The 11,550-nt window shown below is 34.3% G+C and overlaps 1 long non-coding RNA gene across 1 annotated transcript; it reads left to right on the top strand.

Annotated features, from left to right (window-relative positions):
• Window positions 1-799: 799 nt before the first annotated feature.
• LOC143607216 (uncharacterized) lies at window positions 800-4,305 on the top strand. Its single transcript, XR_013148914.1, has 3 exons — window positions 800-1,599; window positions 1,665-1,744; window positions 4,228-4,305. It is a non-coding gene; the product is annotated as an uncharacterized LOC143607216 (long non-coding RNA).
• The last annotated feature ends 7,245 nt before the right edge of the window (window positions 4,306-11,550 follow it).

Below are 11,550 nucleotides of genomic sequence, written 5' to 3'. Positions count from 1 at the left end.
TTGGGAAGAATACTGATTTCTGCCAATTTCATAAATTACCTTACTCTTGGTAGAATCCATTCATTGTTTGGACCAAATCCTCGGAATGTAAGATGATATATCTTCTATTAAGGCGCCCGAATATAACATTTCCTATATCCGTAAACTCAAAACTCTAGTCTATTGAACAATTCTTGTGACAGCCTAAATCACTCATTGAATCTATCCAATTACTCCTAGGCCCTAGGAGAAAATCTTGTAATGAAACCTGATATGAGAGTCTACATACCGGTTGAAGCTTGTCTACCTGCGTTTTCGCCACATCATTCTAATCAGATCTTGAGGAATATAATACACAAGGTGTCTTCAACTTGACCTATAATACTTTTTTAGAACCTCCTTCTGGGCAAAAAGTGCTCTAGAGACAAATTATTACCTTTGTTAATAAACCGTTATGTTCTTGGGTACTGCAACATTACATCTCATTGAAGTCCTTTATTTTCGTATAAACCAGGATGGCTATTCATAAGCCATTGGGTGGATCTTTAACCTGTAGTTGACGACAATAAGAAAATTTGGCCTTTTGGTGAATTCCTCATATTAATTTCCTAACTAGCTACTTATATATTGTTGTCATCCTAAGATTTGGTACTGTCTGGAGGCTGGATATATTAAGTTAATAGATATGAAAATATAAAAAAAAAAACGCGTGCTACTTTTATCCATATAACCTACGTTGAATTTCGAGGACGATATTCCTATAAGTTGGGAAGACTGTAACAACCTCAAAAATGGGGCAATTTTTTTTAATTACTTTAGAAGAGAAAACTTATTGCTAAATACCGAGTGAGATGTTGGTTGAATAGTCGAAGCGAACTGTACGTCAATAGGCTTCGCCCGAACCATTGAGATAACAAACAGGATCGGCCCAATGATTACATAGAACCTGATGGAGATACGGATAAACTCGATAATAATACCATAATTTATAACATGGGCTTGGCCCAAATCAATCAAACGAAACCAAGGCATGTTTAACCCAAATGAACCGGAACCCGATAACTTCAAAATTATATGAACCATTCAATAATTATCCAACAGTTCTTTAACTATACTGGGTATCCAAAATACATAAACCATTATCTATAAAACTACCCCGTCACCGAACCTAACTAAACGACAACCGATTAACAAGACGAATAACATGTTATATATATATTATTTATAATGCATATACTTATGATCTATCTCTAAGCCGATCCCCATACTTATATGCGTGACCTGATTGTTTAAATTTTATAAATAAATAAATAAAATCTCCTAATATCTTTGCAAGATCTCAAATCCTTTTTGCCCAATCTCTTCTCATGTTCCCTGCGTATTTTGTTTTCCTTCAACCCCAATCACCTTCATGCAGAGCACTTAACCAATCTCATGGAATGCAAAGGAATCATATCAGAGCTTCCTATGTAAACTCAACTATAGAAATCAATGCTTGTACACCTTTGATTTCCCATTCAATCTCTTGAATTCTCTGCTTTGTTTCTTGAATAAAATCCCCCCCCCCTAACATTCTGTTTTCCTGCTTACGGATCAGCCCAAGAACAACAAGAAGTTCGGGTAATCATATTGTTTCAATCTATTCTCACCTTATTCTTTTGTCGTTCTGATAAACCACATCACAGTACCGAAGCTCTGTTATGCCCGCGAATTCAGTTTAAGAACCGGAGTTCAATCCAACTTGTGAAACCATAAAGAATTCGAGGTATGGCGAGCTGTATTTGCTGTGCCTTTGTGTTGATTCTGAGCTTTATAACCGCGTTAACCCATGTCTAAACAGCCCAAACCTGTAACCTAACAACTACCTAATTAAATGAAATTAAACACCTAATACAATCATACTAAATCAGTTGTTAATCGAGTACAGCCAAACAAATAACTATGACGTTTGTTTTCGCGATAAAAACTAAAACCGGATACATACTTGTAACCTAAACAGAACCATAAACCACCCGAGATGTATACAACCTATAAACAGACATAGTCCGGAGTATTAACGTGTCAAGCTTGTACTACAGGCATCCTATTTTGTTTGTATAAAAGTATTTTGATGAACCTATAATAGTAATATAAAAACCACGCCTTAAAACACCCGGAAGCAACACTTAAGTGACCCGTTTGATCAATAAATGAACCTTAAAGTAACTACTGTCATAATACCATCTTGACAGGCCCACGTATAATATTATAAAGACATATAACCTAACCCGAACTTGTTTGATGTGAAAACATACATTTAAAACCAAATTATGTCCCTAACGGGCCAAAACCAGTATGTACGAGCAATAACAGCCCAAAAGTAAAACAAGTTATTATTATTTTTTTTAAAATAATAATTAGCAGGTGTCAACATACATGTTAACCACAAATGAGCTTCGTTAGAAATATACCATGACGGTGCTAACGGGCCCAAACCGAATCCAAACCATATTTGGGTTCCGGGCATCAAAATATCATTATTAAACTTTTTTTTAAGTTATTACCATGTATTATAACAAGCCCCGACATGTTTCGCAAGTTCTAAGCAACTATAAAAAGGGAAAGGGGCATATTCGGTAATAAAGTGAGCTGCGTATAAACTTATAGATTTGAAATGGAAAAGTATAAATTTACAACAGAAAACTTTGACAATGAACCGCTAAAAGTTACACAGAGTTCAGCCATTAAAACCGCAGCCAATTTATAGTCATTCGGTAACTCGTTATTGTAAAAATTAACTTGAAAACCAACCCGACGTGCGACCTTATTAACTTCTGGATATTTAACAAAATTTCCAGAAGTTAAGTTTACATATCTGAGGCCTTAAACTTGGTAAAGACCAGCATAAAAAATTAATAATAAACCGAGTGATAGAAATCAACCGAACCGGCATTTTGGTGACACGTTCAATAAGAAATATGCCGTGCAGCCAAAGTAATAATGTGATATATTTTTGCAGCCCTAAATATAATATTTTAATGTTATATAATCTGACCCGGAACCATTTTGTATGATTCTTCGTTTTTAGAACCGAACAAAAACCCAAACGGGCGAAAACCGGGCCCGTTAGCGAAACTGCAGCCATGAACAATCTTTCAAAACCCATGAAAGGTTAAAACAACTTATTTTTATGTATTATAACAGGTCTTGAAAATTTTGATAACCAAATGTGAGTTTTTGTTAAATATATAACGGAAGGGCATTTTTGGAAACAAATTAATTCTCAATAACTGAAAATATGAAAGTATGGTTTTAAATACAAAATGATAAGTGGATTTAGAAAAAACGGCCCGTTTATAAGTTTAAAAGTGTTGTTTCGTTTAAAGCCGAACGGACCGGCTTTTAAAGATTAAAATGCTTCAAAAGTGTAAAATAGACATCTTCCAGGAAAATATATTTATACACTTTATCTTAATACTATAAAACATTTTTGATAGATAGAACACCTCTTTTGTCAAGAATGGTCGTTTAAACGCGAGTTACGGTTGAACCTACATAAACCGAACAAGCATTTTGAAAATTACAAAAGTATGAAGTTTCTGATTTTCAACAGCAAGTATAACTGAATAAAACCTTAATATGAGTATTTACTTGATTTATAAATATTAACCGAGTCTTTAACTTGATTTTTGCTAAAACGAACGGTAAACGAACGTGCGGAGACTAAGACCGTATAGCCCTAAAAGTTCTAAAATATCTGCAAATTACTCATTTATATAACATATATGTTTTTGGAAAATGGGATATTTTCGATTAACAAAGTATTCGTTTATTTACACTTTTCTCTAGAGACATATTGTTGGAAACAGACAATACGGTGACAACCGGCATCGTTATCTTTGGTAATCTCATAACATGTTGTTTCAACCAATAATTATTAAACCTTTTATATGAATAAATTATATAACTTCACTAGTCATATGGTAACCCGAAACCCAACTGAAAACTCGAACTTTCCAAAAATGGAAACTTTATCGAAACACGACAAATGAACCAAGGTAACTAAAAGTCCCGGAAGTTGAATTGTATACATAAACACAAAACATCAATCTTATTAAGTTATTTAAGTACAAAATTCCTGTAAAAGGAAACTTTATTTATCGGGAACCAAACGCGTTGGCCAATACTTAAAATTAACTAGTAAACAATACCAATAACGAATTTTACATTGTTCTTCGATAACTTATTGTTGATTAATATATGTACTAGGCGTACTTGGTGATTTCTAGAATAGTGCAAGCTCATTGATTATCTTTCATATACATATTGCGTACGCACCGAGGTGAGTTTCATGCTGCCCTTTTTATTTAAACTTTTTGGGCTGGATACATGCTGGTTTTACTTATGGTGTGATATTTATCAAAAAGTGTTTTACTGCCAAATTTTGTCCCAACTTTTACACAATCATTAGTCCAAGGTAATGGGCCGGAGGCTTGTATTGGTAGTACTATTTGGGAGACCCCCACGCACAGTGACCCTATGTTGGGTAAACCACACTGAGATCTGCGGATCGTTGCGGCATATAACCTACGTGTTTGATTATTGCTTTTAGCAGGGTGATAATCTGGGACGGTTTAACTTCTAGTATGAGTTGGGGATACTTATGCTAGTTCCAGGTTTGATTGTGGACTTGATTGATGTGCACCATTTTTTAGACTTACATACACGCAAACTTGCGCGCTTCAATAAATGAACTGTTTTATGTGTATGTGAGTTAAACTCATGAACTCACCAACTTTTTAGTTAACACTTTTTTGCATGTATTCAGGTACTATGGGGATTAGCAATTTGGATTAGCTTTGTAATGAGAATGCTTAAGGATAGACGCGTATACCGAACATGAATTATGAAGATTAGATGCCAAGAAGATTAGTAGAACCAACCTCGGGATTGTAGCAGTGTCAGAGAAGAGATAGTTGTGTAGTTACACCTTGTCATAAATACTTAGTGCAAACATTGTAACTTATTTTTTTCAATAATATTCCGCTGCCTACACTTGGTACCAATTTGTCTTTGAAACTCCCAGGCCCCCTATTGGCAGGGTGTGACAGATTGGTATCAGAGCCAAAGGTTTCAGCGAATTAGAATTCTTTAGAGATTTCTAGGCTTTAACCGAAATGCTTTAAGGATCCCTACTTGCGAAGACTAAGACTCTGACACTGCAAAGACCTTGACCAATTAGGTATATGAAAAAATTTTTTAGGTGCGATCAAAATAGCTCTAAGGGTTGGCTATATGAATTGACTAGTTCTATTATTTGGCTTGTTCAACTTTAAGATATCATTTAGAGGATTAACAACTAAGTGATAACCTGAATGATCTGAAAGTGTGCATACATGATAAACTATCATTTTCTCATGGGTACTTGAAAGACCTTTATGCATACATGATATAGGGCACACTAATTTTATAGGAGCGAGTTATGCTCGAGAGTATCTACCAATACTAGAAGGCACTATATTGAAAGGAGCGTTTTATGCCCGGGACTATTTGGGGACTTCGACCTCGTTTTTGTGTTTAGCATATATTTATTGTACTTAGCAAATAAGGTTACTTGATTTACCTTCATCGCTACCCATAGAAAGCCATAGACTGAGTAACATAGGAGCCCATATTGCATTACTAGGACTGTCATAAAAGCTTGCGTAGGGAAATACAAAACTATAAATATGAATAAAAATTCATATAACACCTAATTGGAGAAAACTAGAATGACCATGCAAGGCAAATTTATAATTATGGGTGATCAACGTAATTATAAATTTGCCCGTGCACGTGAATTCTGGTAATCCTGTTATGGTACCCAAAACTCCCAACAAACTATTACAAAATATCATGAATATATATGTACAAAAAAATTGGCACTCTCTAATTCATAACTTAAAGTACTTTGTGAGTTATCAACCATGACGGCGTGACGGTACCATTCATTTAGAGCTTAATCATCTCTTTAGCCACTTTAGCAGTTCTCTTCTTAAGCTAAGTGACTTTCTGAGTAGTCGTATTCAAAACTTGTCACATTTATATCATTTCAAACAAATATTCATATACATTGGAACTTCCACTTCTCGACACACATGTGTTGACCTTTTGGCATACATGACTTTTGATCTAACATGATAGCCAAACTCTGAACATTTTTCAGGATCATAGTTGACTCGTCTAGCATTTTTTTTTTGGACAATTCGAATCGGCAAGTACGCATAACATTGACTTTGTGTTTCTTAATGAATTGTATCCGTCTAGGTGATACTTCTAATATGTCCTTTGGCTACTCTATTCCAATAGTTACGCCCATTTCTACACGGCTTCTATCAATGGATCGCGTGAAACTAACCAAACATTCTTCGCATGTACATCGATCTATTCATCATTGTTACTTCCTTTTAATTTATATTCAATAACGAGGATGATAATAACCTAAGTGATAGTCGTTAGGATTCGCAAACCCGACCAAACATTAGTGAGCGCCCCCGATCTAACAAAAGTCTATCACCAAATATTTCCAACCTTTAACCTTAGACGTCTAGCCAAGTTAGCCAGCGTACGTGCACTTTACTTGTGATAAGCAACATATATGTTCGAACAAACTCACATGACGCGAGAGCATGGCGACTTCACTTTCATACACATTAGACCCATATAACATGTCCAAAGTTTGTAACATCTGTACATGATCTGCTACTTATGATACAAAAAAAAAAACCCAAGGGGATATATAGGGAATTGTCTTCGATAAGCCACTTACACATATAACTCAAAACAGCTTATGCTAATGATATTTAGAACCGCTAAACAATCCAATAACACTAAGTATTGACTTCTTATGTATTCACTACTGTTAACTCTATCCCAACCATTTCGTGTTAACACCAAGTCTTCGAGGACATTTTCATCAAGGATGGTGTTGCGCCACCGAACCCTCAGAATCAAAAATGAAAATTTTGGGTATTACTTCTTTGGAAAACTAATTTCTTAACTTTCACATTGGGAATGTACACCTAACCCTTGGTATTTTTTTTTTATTTTTTTTCTTTCCTTTAACTATGCGTTTAAAATAGGTTCCTTTATTACAATATATGTATAGCTATTTCAAAAAAAAAAAGAATTTTCTACTTTAACCATTAGATGGTAGTCAGGAACCTTTCTCATATACCATATCCCTTCTAAATTCTTTACTTCTAATGATTATGCAAATGATCCTTACGAACACCTCATGAACTTCATGACACACTACTACCTTGTGGGTTTGAATGTTGAAATCTTAAATTCCCGTTTTATCATAGCAAGATTTATTGATTAACCTATAGTGGTGAGGTAATCGGTATGTAGTGATATACTATAAGAGTCTAGAACTTGCTAGCTATTATCCAAACCTAGACTAAGGATCATTCCAATTCACATTATTTTCATCCTTAACCCTGGAAACCTTAACTCTTCTTAGATACATTCTAGCTCTACTTTATTTCTAAGAGTTTATCTTCATATCCTTATAGGGCCACTATAATCAACTAGATGTCTTTATGTTAACAAGTTTGATTGTAAACTATTTTAATTCTTCAAATTTTGTTAGAGATAACTAAGTTTTTCTGAAAATCTATAAACCAGATATAAAAATTTATTAAAGCTGACCCAAACTTTAATGAAATGATTATAGAAGTTCTTTCTGAAATTTGTTAAAATTAAGTAAATTTTTCGGATGATTTACAAATTTAGTGCTGAAGTTTAAATTAACCAAAAGTCTGGTTCTTCTAAAACACCTTTTCCTCACTCGAGTTATCTATTAATGTTTTACAACGTCTTATCTAAATTTTTTTCGAGATGACGGCTTAATGACCGTTTCATCCATACATTCCTATTTAAAATGATTTAACGTTATAGACTTTATATAAAAAAATGAGGCACACAAATTATTTTCATAACTTATGAAATTCGTACATACTCTTTATAAATTATTATAACTATAGTATGTCTAATAAATATATTTTCACAATTAAGTCTATTAAACAAGTAGTTGAAAAAAAAACGTGACTTGAATCAACATCCTCGTGATATCTTATTCACTTTGCCTACTAGACAACTTTGTGCGACTTTTCTAAGGTAAACTAGCCTAAGTGGAGGAAGTTGTTGACACCTATGACGAATCCTCGGTCTAAGTCCAACTCAGTGACTTCATTTCTATAACATTGTTTTCACTCCTATGAGCACACTCCATCTTTCATCCCTTCTAAAGCGTAATAATTATACCTACTAACCTCGTGGTACGAGGTTGGTTCCAATGGGTCATGAAACCAACCTTAGAAAGAATACAACTATAGTATTGTTTCATTTCTCATTGGAATACATCATATTTTCGTTATATACATATATGTATTTGCGTACTCACATCCCTTTTTCATCATTGAAAACAACGAATTCCATTAATTTTAGTTTTCAAGTTGTATTCTCAAAACGATACTTCTCATAGGGCCGCAAACAACTAAATAGAGTCCATCCTGACAATCATTGAGAACATCCTTGAAATTATCTTCGCTTCACATAAATATGCTATACCATATTGAAAACTCTTAGTTTTATTCTATTTTTACTACTTGGAGGAGAATCAAGAACCTAACGATATGTAGCGGTTTGACATGGCATTCTGTAATACAACCGTTTAAGTTTTTGGGAAGAATACTGATTTCGGCCAATTTCATAAATTACCTTACTCTTGATAGAATCCATTCATTGTTTGGACCAAATCCTCGGAATGTAAGATGATATATATTCTATTAAGGCGTCCGAATATAACATTTCCTATATCCGTAAACTCAAAACTCTAGTCTATTGAATAATTCTCGTGACAGCCTAAATCACTCATTGAATCTATCCAATTACCCCTAGGCCCTAGGAGAAAATCTTGTAATGAAACTTGATATGAGAGTCTACATACCGGTTGAAGCTTGTCTACCTGCGTTTCACCACATCTTTCTAATAAGATCTTGAGGAATATAATGAACAAGGTGTCTTCAACTTGACCTATAATACTTTTCAGAACCTCCTTCTGGGCAATAAAGTGCTCTAGGGACAAATAATTACCTTTGTTAATAAACCGTTATGTTCTTGGATACTGCAACATTACATCTCATTGAAGTCCTTTATTTTCGTATAAACCAGGATGGCTATTCATAAGCCATTGGGTGGTTCTTTAACCTGTAGTTGACGACACTAAGAAAATTTGGCCTTGTAATGAATTCCTCATATTAATTTCCTAACTAGCTACTTAAATATTTTTGTCATCCTAAGATTTGGTATTGTCTGGAGGCTGGATATATTAAGTTAACAGATTTGAAAATATAAAAAAAAAAACGCGTGCTACTTTTATCCATATAACCTACGTTGAATTTCGAGGACGAAATTCCTATAAGTTGGGAAGACTGTAACAACCTCAAAAATGGGGCAATTTTTTTTTAATTACTTTAGAAGAGAAAACTTATTGTTAAATACCGAGTGAGATGTTGGTTGAATAGTCGAAGCGAACTGTACGTCAATAGGCTTCGCCCGAACCATTGAGATAACAAACAGGATCGGCCCAATGATTACATAGAACCTGATGGAGATACGGATAAACTTGATAATAATACCATAATTTATAACATGGGCTTGGCCCAAATCAATCAAACGAAACCGAGGCATGTTTAACCCAAATGAACCGGAACCCGATAACTTCAAAATTATATGAACCATTCAATAATTATCCAACAGTTCTTTAACTATACTGGGTATCCAAAATACATAAACCATTATCTATAAAACTACCCCTTCACCGAACCTAACTAAACGACAACCGATTAACAAGACGAATAACATGTTATATATATTATTTAAAATGCATATACTTATGATCTATCTCTAAGCCGATCCCCATACTTATATGCGTGACCTGATTGTTTAAATTTTATAAATAAATAAATAAATAAAATCTCCTAATATCTTTGCAAGATCTCAAATCCTTTTTGCCCAATCTCTTCTCATGTTCCCTGCGTATTTTGTTTTCCTTCAACCCCAACCACCTTCATGTAGAGCACTTAACCAATCTCATGGAATGCAAAGGAATCATATCAGAGCTTCCTATGTAAACTCAACTATAGAAACCAATGCTTGTACACCTTTGATTTCCCATTCAATCTCTTGAATTCTCTGCTTTGTTTCTTGAATAAAATCGCCCCCCCCCCCTAACATTCTGTGTTCCTGCTTACGGATCAGCCCAAGAACAACAAGAAGTTCGGGTAATCATATTGTTTCAATCTTTTCTCACCTTATTCTTTTGTCGTTCTGATAAACCACATCACAGTACCGAACCTCTGTTATGCCCGCGAATTCAGTTTAAGAACCGGAGTTCAATCCAACTTGTGAAACCATAAAGAATTCGAGGTATGGCGACCTGTATTTGCTGTGCTTTTGTGTTGATTCTGAGCTTTATAACCGCGTTAACCCATGTCTAAACAACCCAAACCTGTAACCTAACAACTACCTAATTAAATGAAGCTTAAACAACTAATACAATCATACTAAATCAGTTGTTAATTGAGTACAGCCAAACAAATAACTAAGACGTTTGTTTTTGCGATAAAAACTAAAACCGGATACATACTTGTAACCTAAACAGAACCATAAACCACCCGAGATGTATACAACCTATACACAGACATAGTCCGGAGTATTAACGTGTCAAGCTTGTATTACAGGCATCCTATTTTGTTTGTATAAAAGTATTTTGATGAACCTATAATAGTAATATAAAAACCACGCCTTAAAACACCCGGAAGCGACACTTAAGTGACCCGTTTGATCAATAAATGAACCTTAAGGTAAGTACAGTCATAATACCATCTTAATAGCCCCACATATAATATTATAAAGACATACAATCTGACCCGAACTTGTTTGATGTGAAAACATACATTTAAAACCAAATTATGTCCCTAACGGGCCAAAACCAGTATGTACGAGCAACAACTGCCCAAAAGTAAAACAAGTTATTATTATTTTTTTTAAAATAATAATTAGCAGGTGTCAACATACTTGTTAACCACAAATAAGCTTCGTTAGAAATATACCATGACGGTGCTAACGGGCCCAAACCGAATCAAAACCATATTTGGGTTCCGGGCATCCTAATATCATTATTAAACTTTTTTTTATGTTATTACCATGTATTATAACAGGCCCCGATATGTTTCGCAAGTTCTAAGAAAATATAAAAAAGGAAAGGGGCATATTCGGTAGTAAAGTGAGCTGCATATAAACTTATAGATTTGAAACGGAAAAATATAAATTTACAACAAAAAACTTTGACAATGAACCCCTAAAAGTTACACAAAGTTCAGCCATTAAACCGTAGCCAATTTATAGTCATTCGGTAACTCGTTATAGTAAAAACTAACTTGAAAATGAACCCGACGTGCGACCTTATTAACTTCTGGATATTTAACGAAATTTCCAGAAGTTAAGTTTACATATCTGAGGCCTTAAACTTGGTAAAGACCAGCA

The sequence above is a fragment of the Bidens hawaiensis genome, unplaced genomic scaffold (assembly GCF_021521415.1).
Source record: "Bidens hawaiensis isolate Kalapana, Puna unplaced genomic scaffold, B.hawaiensis_p1.1 tig00080394_1, whole genome shotgun sequence".
Lineage (NCBI taxonomy): Eukaryota > Viridiplantae > Streptophyta > Magnoliopsida > Asterales > Asteraceae > Bidens > Bidens hawaiensis.
Note: the sequence above shows the minus strand (reverse complement) of the source record. Positions and strands in the feature narration are given on the sequence as shown.